Source organism: Cervus elaphus, chromosome 18 (genome assembly GCF_910594005.1).
Source record: "Cervus elaphus chromosome 18, mCerEla1.1, whole genome shotgun sequence".
Classification (NCBI taxonomy): Eukaryota; Metazoa; Chordata; class Mammalia; order Artiodactyla; family Cervidae; genus Cervus; species Cervus elaphus.
This window is the reverse complement of record NC_057832.1, coordinates 125,154,642-125,169,938: the sequence shown is the minus strand read 5'-3', so window position 1 is coordinate 125,169,938 and position 15,297 is coordinate 125,154,642. Positions and strand designations below refer to the sequence as shown.

The window sequence follows — 15,297 nt, the reverse complement described above, 5'->3', positions numbered from 1 at the left end:
GGCCGGGGACCCCCGGCCGGGCCACGCCGGGGCCGGCCGACGCGCCCTCAGGCGCCCGTCCGTACCGCCCACCCCAGAGGGGCGGGGGACGCCAGGCGGCGAGGACGCGGCGACCGGCCCGCGGGAGGCAGACCGGGGACCCGACCCGCGCTCGGGAGAGCGCATCGGAGCGGGGGGCGCGGCGGGGGGGGGGGGGGGGGGGGGGGGGGGGGGGGGGTCGCGGGCGCTCCCCCTCGCCCAGCCCGCGACGACGTCGGCGGACAGGCGGCGGCGGCGGCAAAGCGGGCAACGGATCGGGGCCGCGGCAGGCCCGGGGAAGCGAGACACGCCAGGGCGCGGGCCCCGGGGAGCAGCAGACGGGGAGCGGACCGAGGCGGACGGACGGACGGACGGAGAGGGGCACCGACGGGGTGCGGCCATGTGACACCAACGCCACAGAACCGGCGGTGGAGGCGGGGGTGGCCGCGCGCCACCGCGAGGGGGATGGCTCGAAACGACCCGGGGGAAGCGAGTCAGCCGCCAGGGCGCACCGCGGGATCTCACCGCCAGAGGCCTCCCAGCACAGGGGCGGTCCCGAGGCACACCCAGAACGACAGACTGGCCTCTCCGGCCACCCCCCCCCCCGCGGGGGGGAGGGGGCGCACCCCTCACGGGGCCTCACGCCCACCGCCAATCCTACACCCGGAGCCGCAGCCAGCCCGGGAGAACGCTCTCCCGCCGCGTACCAGCGGCCCCCCCAGCCCTCACACGGGCAACCCTGCTGTGCGCGCCAAGGCTCCCCCCCCCTGCCCCGCCTCCCTCTCAGGGCTCCGAGGGCACTGCTCCACCCGGGGACGCCACCGGCCGACGGAGGCCGGGAGACGACACCCACGTGAGGCGAGGCCGGCTCGGTCCCAGACCGCAGGGAGCGGGGGTGGAAGGGGACACAGGCGGTCGCACGCGCGGGACGAGGAGGAAGGCCGGCAGCGGTGGGGAGGGGCCGGCAAGCACGCGCAGCAGGGGTCACGGGACGGGGGCGAGGGCGCCGCCCGGGGACCAGAAAACACCAGGACACAGCCGGGCCACCAGGAAAACCAGCGCGGGATCCCACCGCCACCCACACACGAGGGCGGTCCCGCAACGCCTGGGACGCCGGCCGTTCCTGGCCATCCCTGGAGCGGGCCCCACACCCCAGCCCCGCCGCCAGGGCCGGCGTGCCGTCCACCCAACCTTCCTCCATCCATCCATCCATCCCTTCCTCAACAGATCCGTCTTCCGTCTAAGCCTGACCCCGAGGCTCAACATCCTGGGGACACACTCTCGAGCAAGGGCGGCCCCGAACGGGCCCACCACACCGCCACCGGCTGCGGCTCAGGGGCGAGGGCGGGCACGACAGGCTCCTCCTCACCACGGCTGCAGGGCTGGGGGAGCCGGGGCCGACCAGGCAGTCGCACCCCAACGCCCCCCCCTTCCCCCTGGGCTCACACCACGGGGCCGGCTGCGCACAACACAGCACACACGGCTCCCCACTAGCCGGACACCCGGCAGGGCCCAGCGGGACCCTCCCCCAACTCAGAGGGGGGAGGCGCGGGCCGCAGTAGGCAACAAGCAGCACACGGCCCCACCGCGGGGCCGGTGCACCCATCACCCCCCTTCCCCACGGGGGGGGGGGGTTCTGCCCACGTGCTCTGGCAGTCGCCACAGTGGCCACTGCGCACTCAGGAGGGGCAGCGGCTGGGGGGTCCGGTACCCCAAGGCTCCCTCTCGGATCGCTAGAGAAGGCTTTCTCACCGAGGGCGCACCGTCCCTCACCCGATCGTCTCTCCTTCGGGCCCCACGGAGGCACACCAGGAGCCGCCACTCAACTGGGCGGGAGGGGTCTGCGGCATAGGTAAGCGGACCACCACACAGGAGCATGTGCGCGGTCAGGGCCCCCTGCGAGGCCTCATCCGTCAGCCGCCACGACGAGGGGAGCACACAATGCTTCTCTTACCGTCTCGACCCCCCCCATGGGACACACGCACACCACCGCGGCGGGGACCCAAGGAGGACACAGGGTTAAGGGAAAACGACACCACCACTCGGCCTCGGGCACCTGAGGGACGACCTGGAGCACTCCAGGGGCACCACCGAGGGTCCAACGAGGCATGCTCACACACCCAAGCACGGGCACGCGGCATGGCAGCGGCACAGCCCTCCCCACCGCAGGGAGGGCCGCTCGCGGGGCACACGCCAGGAAGGCGAAGCAAGCGCATCTGCTGTGTCCAAAGCCCAACGGCCCCCACTAGGCACCCCAAGGCGGGGGACGGGAGACCGAAGGTCAGGGCCGGAGGCCACACCCCAACCCCTGCCTTCCTCACCCTGCCCGAGGGGCAAGGGGGAAAAGACAGGCGAGGGGCCCCGTGGACAGACCGAGAAGAGCGGACACGTTCACTGGGAACACCCGTCCCTCGTCCGGCACGGCTTAGGCCCGGCCCGGGAGAGCACAACCACACCACATCAATCAGTTGAGCCAAGGTGTGTGGGGGGGGGGGGGGGGAAGGCACAGGCGAGGACAGTCACCGGAGGGGCCCGCTTTAAGCCTCGCCGACAACCTCCCCCCCGCCTGCCCACAACCTCACACCTCAGGCGAGAGCAGCCAACGACCCCAGGAGGAGAACAGCTGACACGTGGCACGGAGCCTACAGGGCAGGGGTCGTCCCAGCCGCCACCGGGTGCCCGCAGCGGGGAGCACAGGGCCAAAGACCCACACCGCCTCGCCCCACCACCCTCGGGTCGCCCAGACGCGGCACCACGAGCTGGGTCGGCCAGACACGCCACACAGGAGCCGGCGCACAGGCCCAGGCAGGCGGCTCCAGCGGCAAAGGCAGAACCAGGCGCCAGCTGGCGGCCCACAGGCCCGGAGCCCCGCGTGCATCCAGAGACCCAAAGTCCTCGGCGGCAGACACCAAAGGAGACCGTGTCAGCACTTACCTGGTGGCAAAAAAGACCTATTTTGGGCGACAAAATGACAGCAGACGACAGCGGGGCCCATCTATGACTCGCAGGGAGGGACCCCGGAACCTTGACCCGGCCACCTGTCCCCAGCACTACCCCATGAACATCAGGCCTGGAGCTCTCGGGGGCCATCTGGTCGACTTGGGGGGGGGGGAGAGGGGGCCGCGTGGTGGCAAAAGTGGGGGCGCGGACGCCAAGGGAGAGGGAGCTGGCCGGAGACTCCCTCCCCGCTTCGCCCACACGGGTAGGCGTACCGGTCCGTCCGAGTCTCCGAACGGGGATTTGACTTCGACGTGCATAAAGAAAAAAGAAGAAAGAACCGTCAGCGGGGCGCCTCCAACAAGACGAGCGGGCCCCGACCAGGGCCCACGCCCGGGGCCCAGACCGTCCTACACAGGGCACCCAGGACGGCTCGAGCCGGTCCCCACCCACCTCCTGACTGACCGGGATTCAGGGAGTTGGGGAGGGGTGAGAAAAAGTCGCGTCCAACGACCGAGACCCACGAGGGCACGCTGAACGGTCGAGCGCGCCCTCCCCGGCCACCCGCGGAAGCAGGGCCCGGTCCATCCACGTCTCCGGACCTATCGGGACTTTGAGAAAAGAAAAGGCATGCGTGCCGGGAGACGCCTCAGGCGACCGGACCCCACCGGGGGACCGCACACGCGCCCGCGCCGGCCGTCCTCTCCGGGTCACCCCTCACGACTCCGGCGGGCGGGTCCCCACCTCCGGAGTGCGACGCGGAAAACACCTCGGTCAGAGAGAACCCGAGGGCCCGGACCCAGCCGCGCCCTCCGCCGACCTCCACGCCACAGTCCGGGCCGGTCCCCACCTCCGGAGCGGGGCCGAGGGCGAAGCAAACGCTCCTGAGGGCGACCCGGGAGGAGGCAGGACCGCCGAGTCCGAGTCCAGGCGCTCCGGGCAGGGAAGACCCTCTCCCTGCCCACCTCGGCGGTCCGGCCCAGGTAGGGTCCGGCCGGTCCGTCTCCACGGCCGGAGGGGCACGGGGAGATGCTGGTCGACCCGGCCAGGCCACCCCAGAGCCCGGATCTGGAGCGCCGCGACGGTCACCCTCCTCAGAAACCTAGAGAACCAATCTCCGGCGACAGCAGGACGTCCCTAGGCCTCGGTGTCACCGGGACTGTCACCGCCAGCATAGCCCGTCTCTGAGAGCACTGCCTCGGGCCCGGCGGCTGAGTCACAATCCTCCTGAAGGTCTCGCCGAAGCTCCGGAGGGGAGGGACAATATAAAAGCGGCCGCCAGGTGGCTCCTGACAACCGGCTCGACCGTCCCGAGGACGGGTCGCTGTCGCCGGCCGCCGAGGAGCCACCGCGCCGGCCGCCCAAACGCCCGAGCTCGGGCCGGAGCCTCCTCCGCCTCCGAGCCACGCGACGCGACGCGACCCCGGCCGCAGAGGAAGGGAGAGGAGCTGGGAACTATCTCCTCAGGAGGCTGCCCCGAAGGAGACGCGCTCCCCCCACGCGATTCCAGGGTGGTGGGGGGACATTCCACGGAGACGCCGGCGGCGGGGGCTCGGGGGCCGAGAGAGGGGCACCAGTGACATCCCGGGCTCCCCCGGACCCCCTCCCCCCAAAAGAGGGAGTGAGAGAGGGAGGGAGGGAGGGAGGGAGGGAGGGAGGGGAGGGGAGGGGAGGGGAGGAGGGAGGGAGGGAGGGAGGAAGGGACCGACCGGCAAAGTGAAACCAACCAGGCAAGCGCTGCTCGGAGAACAAAGCAGGACTTTGGAAAGCAGACACAGACACAGACACGCAAACCCAGGAGCAAGAAAGGAAACGAAGGAGACACTCGGACCCCCAACAAGAGAAAACAAAACTCAACCTGGGTAGAGACCGTGACCAAGTCCAAAGACAACAAACACAAGCAAGCGCGGGTGGGTGGGGAAAGTGCACTTGAGGTCAGGAGAACGTGGATTTCAAGATCACTGGCCACAAACACCGGAAAGGCGGGCGGCCGGCCGGGCGGTCTGGGGTGGCAGGGCTGCGGGGGTGGGGTTGAGGGGCGTGGTGGGGAGGACCGAGTCAATAGGGATCCACTAAATAAGCCCCGGACTCCATGACAACAGCCAAGTCAATGAATGCATAACTTTTTGAAGTAGAACCGAAACGAAATGAAACAAAACCACCAGGCAGGAAAGTCAAGTCGTAGAACTGCTCTGGCAGCTTAAAAGTCAGAGAGAGGGAGGGAGGGAGGGAGGGAGGGGGAGAGAGAGAGACAGAGAGAGACAGAGAGAGACAGAGAGAGACAGAGAGAGAGAGAGACAGAGAGAGAGAGAGAGAGAGAGAAAGAAAGGGAGAGGGAGAGAGGGAGAGAGGGAGAGAGAGAGAGAGAGAGAGAGAGAGAGAGAGAGAGAGAGAGCGCGAGAGCGAGAGCGCACATGTGCATATACGCATGTACATATGTGTACGGACACATATTCGCATCTATATATACGTGTGCACACATGCGTATAAACAAGCGCGTACGAAGGGCATGCATGCATGCTCACGTACACGCATGTGTCTGTGCGTGCACGTATATGCCTAGGCGTTTAAAGTGTGCATGTATGCTTGCGTGTATATACGTATGCACAGGCATCTATACACATACGTACACGGATATGCACGCGCACGAATACACATGCTCATATGTGCCTATACATAGATATACACACCTACATTTAAATAAACACGGGCGTGTAAACGCATATAGATGCACATGTGTGTGTACGTGTGATGTATACGCACAGGTGTGTGTGTGTGTGTGTGTGTACGCATGTGCGGACACGTACGTGCATGCTTACATATGCACACATATCCGCCTGTGTATATGCACACGTGTATGTACACGTGTGTACATACATATGCACACATACCTAGACGTCTACATGTAGCGTATATACGTCCACACAGACGTACGGCTGTATATGTGTATACATATACACACATGTATGTGTAAGTAAACATACACGCATATACGTATGTACAGTTGCAAGTGTGTGTATAGAGTGCATATACACAGATTGATGTGCATAGATGCACACACACGCGTATGCATGCATACACGTACGTATTAGTCAGTGTACATGTACCTATGTGCATACATACGCATGTGTCTGTGTTGATGTCTACGTGCGCGCGTGTGTGCATACATATAGGCGTCAGACAACTGAACCTCCAAAAGAGAAACAATCCCCGATGAGCGAAGTCGGCAGGAGGCCCGAACAGACACCTTCATTCAAAATAAAGGTAGAACAGACAGACACTCAGAAGCACAAGGTAGAAGACAAATCAATGGCGGGGCTGGGCTGGGCTGGGCTGGGCTGGGCTGGGGCAGCTGGGGGTGGGGGCGGGCTCACGGAAGCACCCCGGGGCGTTTATCTGGACAACGATAACTTGGAGGGGAAAGGCCCAGGAGCTGGACTCGCAATCGCGACAGCAAGTTTGAAACATCAAAAGACAGTGGCTCCTGATCGATGGAATGCATCTTTCCTGCAGCTGAGAAAAGTGTTGACGGACTCAGAGATATCAGAGCTCATCACCTGGCACCTCACAGAGAGAGAAACCCCATCACTAGGGAAACGAGTCCTGGGATCCCTCAGGACACTCCACCAAAGATTCCCCATCCGACCCAACCCGGCAACTCCACGGAGTGCCTACGGCGGGGACCAAGAAGATATGCGCGTGTGTATGTGTGGTATCGACACCTATACCTAGGTAGACATCCGTACAAACAGAATGATAGAACTCTCTGTCTGTGTGCCTACACCTGTATCTATTCAGGTGCGCGTGTGCGCACGCGCACGCACACACACACACACACACACACACACACACACACACACACACACACACACACACACACACCACACCACACCACACCCACCCACCCACCCCCCCCCCCACACACACAGACAAATGGGACTCAACCACCAGAAGGGAATAAAATCTCACAGTCTGCAGGAACTTGGAGAGATCTTTAGAAAGGCTATTATGCTAAATGAAGCACCTCAGATCAGTCGTTTCCATGCAGAATCTACCAAAGGATACACCGTGAACAGAACAGAACAAATCAGAAGCAGGCGCATAGATACCATAAAGGAACACATGGGTGGTGGCCAGAGGAGGGAGGGGGTGACGCGGTGGCGGGGGTGGGTGGGGAAGGGGAGAGAGTGAGTGAGTGCCACTGGTGACGGAGACAGACGAAGCGGTGCAGCCTTCCACGGATGAAATCAGTGAGTCACGGGCACGTCATGACACCAAATGCCATCTGCCGTGACACCAAGTGGTGACGGACAGTCACTCACGAGATGTATCCTGGTGATCGCTGTGTCCTTCCTGCGCTACACTGAAACATCGTCTGTACACCTGAAAATTAATGGGGGAACAACAACAGGAACAAAACCAAAACAAGGAAAGAAGGAAGGAAGGAAGGAAGGGAGGGAGGAAGGGAGGAAGGAAGGCAGGCAAAAGAAAACGTTGTCAGTCAGTTAGACGTCAATTTGAGAAGAGTGGGACTGAGAGGGGTGGGGGAGAGAAACTAGGGTGAGGAGGAGGAGGAGGAGCAGGAGCAGGAGCAGGAGGAGGAGGAGGAAGAAAAGGACCAAGTGCCTTGAGGGGGAGAGGGAGATAAAGGATCCAAAGAGTGGACAGGACGGTCAGGTCAGTGCCATAGGGAAAGGAAACGAAGCCAAGGAACACATTCCCAACGGTGGTTTTGTCCAGTCCAAGATGAAGATGTGGATAGCACAAGTGTCCTTCCTCCAGCACACAGGGACACACAGGCCTCACTTGGCGAGGCAGTTCAGGATAACCCTGAAAGCTGAAGCTGAAAAAAGAAGCCGTCACGTTCATCCATGGCTGAAAAGTACCATGGTCCTACGACATGACATTCAAAAATCCTACCAAACCATTGAAAGACTCTCTCACTCACTCGCCATTAAAAATGTAGAGAACAGAAAAGGAGCGAAACGATGGTGGGTGGGTGGGTGGGTGGGTGGGTGGGTGGATGGATGGATGGATGGATGGATGGATGGATGGATGGATGGATGGGTGGATGGGTGGGTGGATGGGTGGATGGGTGGGTGGATGGATGGATGGATGGATGGGTGGATGGATGGATTTCCATGATAGTCTGATTATGGAACACACTGACAGAAAAGCATCCGATTCACTTCTGTAAAGAATCTGTCTTGCCTTCCCGGCCTGGTGTCTTTCGTATGTCTGGATGATTCCCTCCCCCACCCCCACTCCCAGCTTTAAGGTCAGCCTCCAAAACGAAGCCCTGTGTGCTCTCAAGGTCCCGCCGGAACTCTCTCTTCGGAGCGCCCTTCTGAAGGGGGACGTTTTCACCCACGTCATCGCCCTGAGACAGCTTCAGCCTGTCCCTCCCCTCCCCCCACCGCCGCCTGCCTCCCTCCTGCTCCTCTTCCTCTTCCTCTTCCTCCTCCTCTGAACTCTTGAGCTTCTCCTCTCACTGGCCTCTCATCCCACACGGTGGCAGTGTCGGCCTAGGTATGCTCAGGTGTTTCCTAACCGCATCCAAGTGGACTTCCACTGTTTCTGGGCTGCGTCGTTCTGGGACCATTTCTTCCTGGCCTTTTCCACGGGTGGGGGAGACCTGGACGGGCCGGGCCCAGGCGGGGCGGGGGTGGGGGTGAGGGAGCGTGCATGTGGGGGGAAGGGAAGGGAAGGGTGGGGGCAGAGAGGAGGAGGAGGAGGCCGGGGGGGGGGGGGGGGGGGGGGGAACACAACTCCCCAGTGCCAGTGCGTGCCTATGGCCTGGAAAACAGATCACACGCCAGGCTAGCTCCGAAAAAGGGGATCGGTCATGAGACCGGGCACGTGTGTTCTTTCTTTGCAGAGTCCCTGCAGATCGAACAGGCAGGGGCAAATTTTGGGCTTCCCGCAGTTAGAACTGTTCAGCCATTGTAGAAACAGGCGTCTGAAACACCGGGGTTAGGCTCTCGGTGCGATGTCCACAAGCCGTAGCCATTGAAATGTGTGCACACTGGAGCCGCCGTGCAGAGGGAGATCTCATCCGGCTCCATGTGTTCTTCCAGTGAATAGGCCGGGATCTCAGGAAGAACAGACATCCAGAGAGTTGAGTGAATCTGACCGTCACGCTTTCAGAATTCAAGTGAACTAGAAAGGAGGTTCACTCACATGTGAGTTTGTCTTTCCATAGGCTGAATCCTCTCTTTGAGCAGATTAGGGTTCCGGGGGCAAAATGGAGCAGAGAGGACAGAGAGTTCCCTTAGGTCCCCTGCTCCTCCCGCAACGGTCTTAGGAACATCCTGCCCCAGAGGAGTGTGCCGGCCACAACCCACCTACACGGAGACGTCAGTGTCAGTCATCCTCATCCAGAGTCCCCCGTCTGCCCTCGCCTTCACGCCTGCCTGGCATTGTCCGTTCTATAGGTTTGTATCGAACCTGCCCGGAGCCCAGTGGCATCTTCCCTGATCGGGGATCGATCGAAAACACCCTGTCCCCTGCCTCATCGGCAGGTGGATTCTTAACCACTGGGCCACCAGGCAGGGAAGTCCCTTCACAGCCTTCTAAAATCATCTACCCTGAAACACGAAATGTTGTCATCCAAATCATTGGACCATCACGACTGAAATGAAGGAAAATATGTTCGTTAAAGAAAGTCTCAACTCCTCAGTGCTTGCCTTAGAACCACAAAGGCATCTCTCTCTCTCTCTCTCTCTCTCTCTCTCTCTCTCTCTCTCTCTCTCTCTCCCTCTCTCTCTCTCTCTCTCTCTCTCTCTCTCTCTCTCTCTCTCTCTCTCTCTCTCTCTCTCTCTCTGTCTCTCTCTGCCTCTCTCTCTCTCTCTGTCTGTCTCTCTCTCTCACACACACACACACATGCACGCTCCATAGTCCGAAGGAAACCAACTTCTGTGTTTATCCATCCCGCTTGTTGTGGCTGTTGTGCCTTCGCTAGTCAAAGAAGCTGATCTAATGTGGAATCCGATGTCTTCTTCTCTAGGACACTTCGAGAAGCAGCAAGAGTGCCAGTTTGTGAGAACCGAAGGCCAAACCGGCGTGATGTAACCCGGCGATGTGTGTCGTCAGAGGCCCATCTAGATTCGCACTCCAGTTCACGGAGGGGAGCAGTGGGAACAGGAGTGTGGACCCTTCCCACTCCCCCAGTGAACATCTGTCCCGTGGAAGGGGTATAGGAACCTCATGACCTGACCCACGTGGTGAACAGTCACCAAAGACAAAGAATTCCTACAGCCAGACGTTTGCAACCACGAACCCTGTCCCTCCATCACCTGACCTTTCAGAATGCTACGTGGAACCCTTTCAAGAAGCTTGGGGCAGGAAAAAAAAAAAAAAAACAAAAACAAAAAAACAAGAAGAAGCAGAAGAAGCAGCAGCAGCAGCAGCAGCTGGGGGCTTGGAGGTATGGACCCCTGAATTCTCCTCGCTCGGCCCTCCCTGCAAGAAAACGTTGTGTGCTTGCCTGCGCCCCACATGCCAACTTTTCGGGGGATCGGACCTCCCAGGGTGCCCCTGCACCAGGCACCCTGCCTGCGTGCGACATCCCAAGAGATCCTATGGAGAAACATCTCCGGCCACTCGCATGACATCTGCATCGCTGGCGAGTGACCCTTCAGACCTCCACATAGATACGTGAGCACAAACGCTCCTTCACAATCTGGGACACCTCGTAGGCTCTGTGAGCTCCTCTGGTTCAGCACTCCCTCGACTTGGCTGTGGTTTTGGTTCTGTTCTGCTCTGTTCTGGGTTTGCTTTCGGACCCGCGTGATCTCTCTGGATAGGGCACCCCCAATCAAAGCGAAAATAAATCGAGTCTGTGTAAATACTATTCATGCATCAAGCGGGGATATCAACGACCTCTATGTGGATCCAGAAAAATGGCTGTGCGGTGTTCAGGAGGATCATTCTGTGTTTTCTGGGTGCACTATTTGCTGTCCATTATTTCACGTGCCTTTTGGGCATGGCTGATGGAGAACGGACACGAAGCAGCAGGGCAGCAATCTGGCATCTCGGCCTAGAGCGGTTTCCCAAGTGACATCTCAGAACAGGGGCTGAGAAGGCCATGGCCACCCCTCCACGGGGCCCCCTCGGTGGCCGGAGGGTGGGGGTGGGAGTGGGGCTGACGTTGGGGAGACGAGACGGGGGGGGGGATGGTGGTGGTGGTGGTGGTGGTGGTGGTGGTGGTGGTGGTGGTGTAGAGCTGGGCTAGGGGTTGGGGGCGTGCGAGGCGAGGGGACCGGTCCAGGTCCCCCTGAGAAGTGAAAAGTGAAGGCAGGTTCTCTCCCGCTGAGAACTTCCTGCCTTCACGCGTGTGAGAGGAGCAAGTTTCTCTCTGATCCACGGCCCTGCATCGTTTTCGCCCTGTTCAAAAAAAAAAAAAAAAAAAACAGACAAAAACGTATTTGTTTATCTTGGCTTGTTTTCTGGCCCAGGCCAAAGACCTCTTTGAGAGTGTCCAAAGGATCTGACAGGATGGGAGGGTGCAGGTCAATCCATGTGTCAAGAAGAGATCCAGGGACTCTGTCACAGCTGTGACTCGGGCCTTTTTCAGAAACAGGCCAACTTTGATGACTCCCTGGACAAGGGAGTCACCCCAGAAGTTTCCTTGAGGGGACCGAGTTGCAGGAGTCGGGGGCATGGCCCCGCCACCGCCGCCAGAGGGCCTCCTCAGCCCGGCAGGCAGGCAGGCAGGCAGGCAGGGGCTATTGTCTGTGGGCCCCACCCCCACCCTCCCCCTGCAGGGCCTCGTCAGATAGCTTCATTCAAATGCAGAAAGCTTTCCAGTCAAGTCAGAGCCTTTGACTTTGCCTCGAGCTTCTCTCTATTGAATGGTGATCCGCCCCACCCCCATTTCTCCATTTCCCCACCTTGAGGCTGCCCCTTGGGCACCGCGCGGAGGAAGGGGGCTAGGGGGGGGGGGTGGGGCGGGAGGCTGAGGGACAAACTTCGCCTTGTGTCAGGCCAAAGAAGTCTCTTCCTTTTCGTAACCCAGGAAACCCCACTCATGCATGTGAGGATCACGGACGTGCGTCCAAGCAGCCATCATCACTTGACATCTTCCTCCGTGGAAGGAGGTTTTCATTCCTGCCTGCCTTCAGAGAGACAGAGAAGGAGGGAGGGGCGGAGCGTTCCTCTGGCGCTGGCCGGTTCTTGGTTCTTAAGTCACTTGAGTCCAAAACACTCCACAGGACATGGAGGTTCATGTGAGGTGGGGTGGGGTGGGGTGGGGTGGGCGGCCTGCTCCGGACCCCAGCAGTTCCCTCCTCTGACACTTCCCTGAAACCCATGAAAAGCTGAACTGGTGACTGTGTGTGTGAGTGCATGCATGTACGCGTGTACGTGAGAAACGGCGCGTGTGCGTGTGCATGGACCTGAGAGAGAAGTCCCCCCCCCCCAAAAAAAAAGGGGGGGGGGGAGAAAGGGGGGAACAACAACAACAACAACAAATCCAGAAGGAAAGAAGGAAGGAACGAGGGAAGGACCAAATAGGTTAGTTAGTACGGGCCTCCATGTCGTGGAAAGAGTTTCTGAGCACAGATCCTCCATTCAGTGAAACAGTTATCGTATCTCCTCTCAGGAGGCTGTGAGGTCCACAGACAGGTTCGGGAAAGCAGGCCTGGGGTGCAAGCAATCAGGTAATTTTTTTCCTCAGAGGCACTTGTAGGGAAAGCAAGGAAACACACCGGTTCATCCCTGGAGTGGATTCATTCGAAACCAGTCGGTGGAGGGGGAGTCAGTCAAGGAGATGTCTAGACGTCAGAGTTGGGTACTGGAGCGGGTTGCCATGTCCTTCTCCAGGAGACCTTCCTGGCCCGGGGATGGAACCCGGGTCTCCTGCATCGCAGGCAGACTCTTGACCGTGTGAGCCAGCGGGGAAGCTCTGTCAGAAATGTTCACCAAGTCCTCTAGCTTCCATCCGCAGGGCTTCAGGCACAGGGCCTTTTGAGTTCTCCGTCAGCAGGGCAAGAGAACATGGGACATGTTTCCCCCCAGAGAGGGTTGCCCCCAGATATCGGAGGCCACTCGGAAAACTTCAGGACCCAGTCCCCCTCTCGGGTGAAGAGCCACACGCAAAGAAAAGAACAAACCACACGTAGCACAGGACTCTCCTATCCAGAAGTGTGTATCCCCCGCTTCACGGAAACATCCTCCGGGCCCCTAAGGAACGTGTGGAAAAAAATCACTCTATCGCCAAGGCGATAAGAACCCTCGCTGAGAGCTTCTGAAGTCTGGAAGGACCAGGTAGAGGGAAAAACAGAAACGATTGCATTCTGCTGATAGGGGTAGTGTATGAAGTGACCAAAGGGGATGTCCCTCTTTCAAAATTCACATTGTAAACATTGTGTCCTTTGGGTCCTCTGTTTTTGCTTTGTGTGTGGAAAGCAACAGATTGAACGGTAGGGTCCTTTCCTTATTTATTTTATTTTTATTTATTTATTTACTTAGCCCGCCCGCCCATCCCTCCGTCTTCTCTCTGTCTCTCTCGCTTTTCATTCAGGTTAGGGAATTAAAAAACAGAACAAAACAAAACAAAGCAAGCAAGCAAGCAAGCAAACAAACAACAACAACAACAACCCGGTATTTCTGCAGGTCAGGAAGCAACAGTTAGAAGTAGACATGGAACACAACAGAGTGGTTCCAAATAGGGAAAGGAGTCCATCAAGGCTGTATATGTTGTCACCCTGCTTATCCAGCTTACATGCTGAGTGAGTACACATCATGAGAAACGCTGGGTGGGATGAAGCACAAGCTGGAATCGAGGTTGCCCGGAGAAGTACCAATCCCCTGAGATATGCAAATGACACCACCCTTATGGCAGCAATGAAGTATCGAGTGGGTTTACAAAGTCGTGTTCGTCGCGTCAGGTTTTCAGATTCTTTTCCCTTAGAGGTTAATGTAAAGTCATAAGTCTACACTCTCCTGGGCTGCATAGTGGGGTGCTTGTTTTTGTGTGTGTGTGTGTGTGTGTTTTGTTTGTTTGTTTGTTTGTTTTACTACCTGCCCTGTAAGTACTTTGATGGGGTGCTTGTTGATTGTCTTGATGTACCATTTATATGTGCACGTGTTCAACCGGACCTCCTGAGTTCACAGTCCTGCCCCCCCCCCACCCCGATCGATCCTCGCTTCGTCAAGAAGTCAGGCATCCCACCTTTAGCATCCTACTCCTTCCTCATTTCCTCCCACCCCATGGAAGAAGTCATTCCTCCAGTTTTTCCATCGGTTCTCTACACCTCGCCTGATGATGGCGGGTGACTTGGAAGGACTGACAGATGTGAAGAATGTCTGCAAGAGCCTTGGGTGAAGGCTCCTAGGATTGGCTCGGGGAAGTGGGTGGCGTGTCAATCACTAGAGACTGTGGAAGGTATGCCCCAAGTGGCAAACACCGTTGCTTTCAGTTGTTGTCGGTTTGCTCGTCTGCAGCGAGGGACGGAAGGAAGGCTTCCACCTTCCACGGAGAAAGCTATATACCTAGCGTACCAAGGAGGTTTGACCACCCCCCAGGTTACAGGCGTGACAGGTCAGAGTGTAGAAATCTTCATGTCAAGGGTGTATTAACAACAGGCAGGCTCATCTTAAAGGCACTCCTGTCCTGTGAAGGTGGAGGGAGGGGCGGGGGGGGGGGGCAGAGGGACAAAGAGGAAGGGAAGGAGAAAGCGAGGAACACGAACACGAACACACACACAGTGTGTGTGTGTGTGTGGTGTGGTGTGGTGTGGTGTGTCTGTGGCATGCGCAGGTGTTGCGTGTGTGGTGTGTGGGGGGGAGTGTGTCGTGTGTGGTGTGTGGGGGCGTAGTGTGTGTGTGGATATGCGTGGGGTGTGTGGGGTGTGCCTCCGGGTGGTGCGAGTGTGAGAGGGGGCGGGCAGAGAGACACAGCCAGGCAGAGGACAACACAGCGTGTGTGCATGGGTGTGTGTCTGGCTGTGTCCCTCTGCCCGCCCGCTCTCACACTCGCAACACCCGGAGGCACATCCCACGCATACCCACACACCCCGCGCTCCCCGCACCCACACTCACCCCGCACTCCCCGCACCCACACCCCCCCCACCACAATCCCCCCCACACCCGCGCCCCACACCACACACGCAAAGGACAACACAGAGTGTGTGTGGGGGCGGGGGGGGGGAGCAGGGGGTGTGGGGATGCGTGTGGTGTGTGCCTCAGGGTGGTGCGAGTGTGAGAGAGGGCGGGCAGAGAGACACAGCCAGGCAGAGGACAACACAGCGTGTGTGTGTGTGTGTGTGTGTGTGGTGTGGTGTGTCTGTGTGGCGTGCGCAGGTGTTGTGTGTGTGGTGTGTGTGGGGTGTGCCTGTCAGT

General features: G+C 59.4%; 1 long non-coding RNA gene across 1 annotated transcript; it reads left to right on the top strand.

Annotated features, from left to right (window-relative positions):
• The first annotated feature begins 8,238 nt into the window (after positions 1-8,238).
• Positions 8,239-10,807, top strand: LOC122674795. Its single transcript, XR_006335038.1, has 2 exons — positions 8,239-8,484; positions 9,962-10,807. It is a non-coding gene; the product is annotated as an uncharacterized LOC122674795 (long non-coding RNA).
• Positions 10,808-15,297: the final 4,490 nt, after the last annotated feature.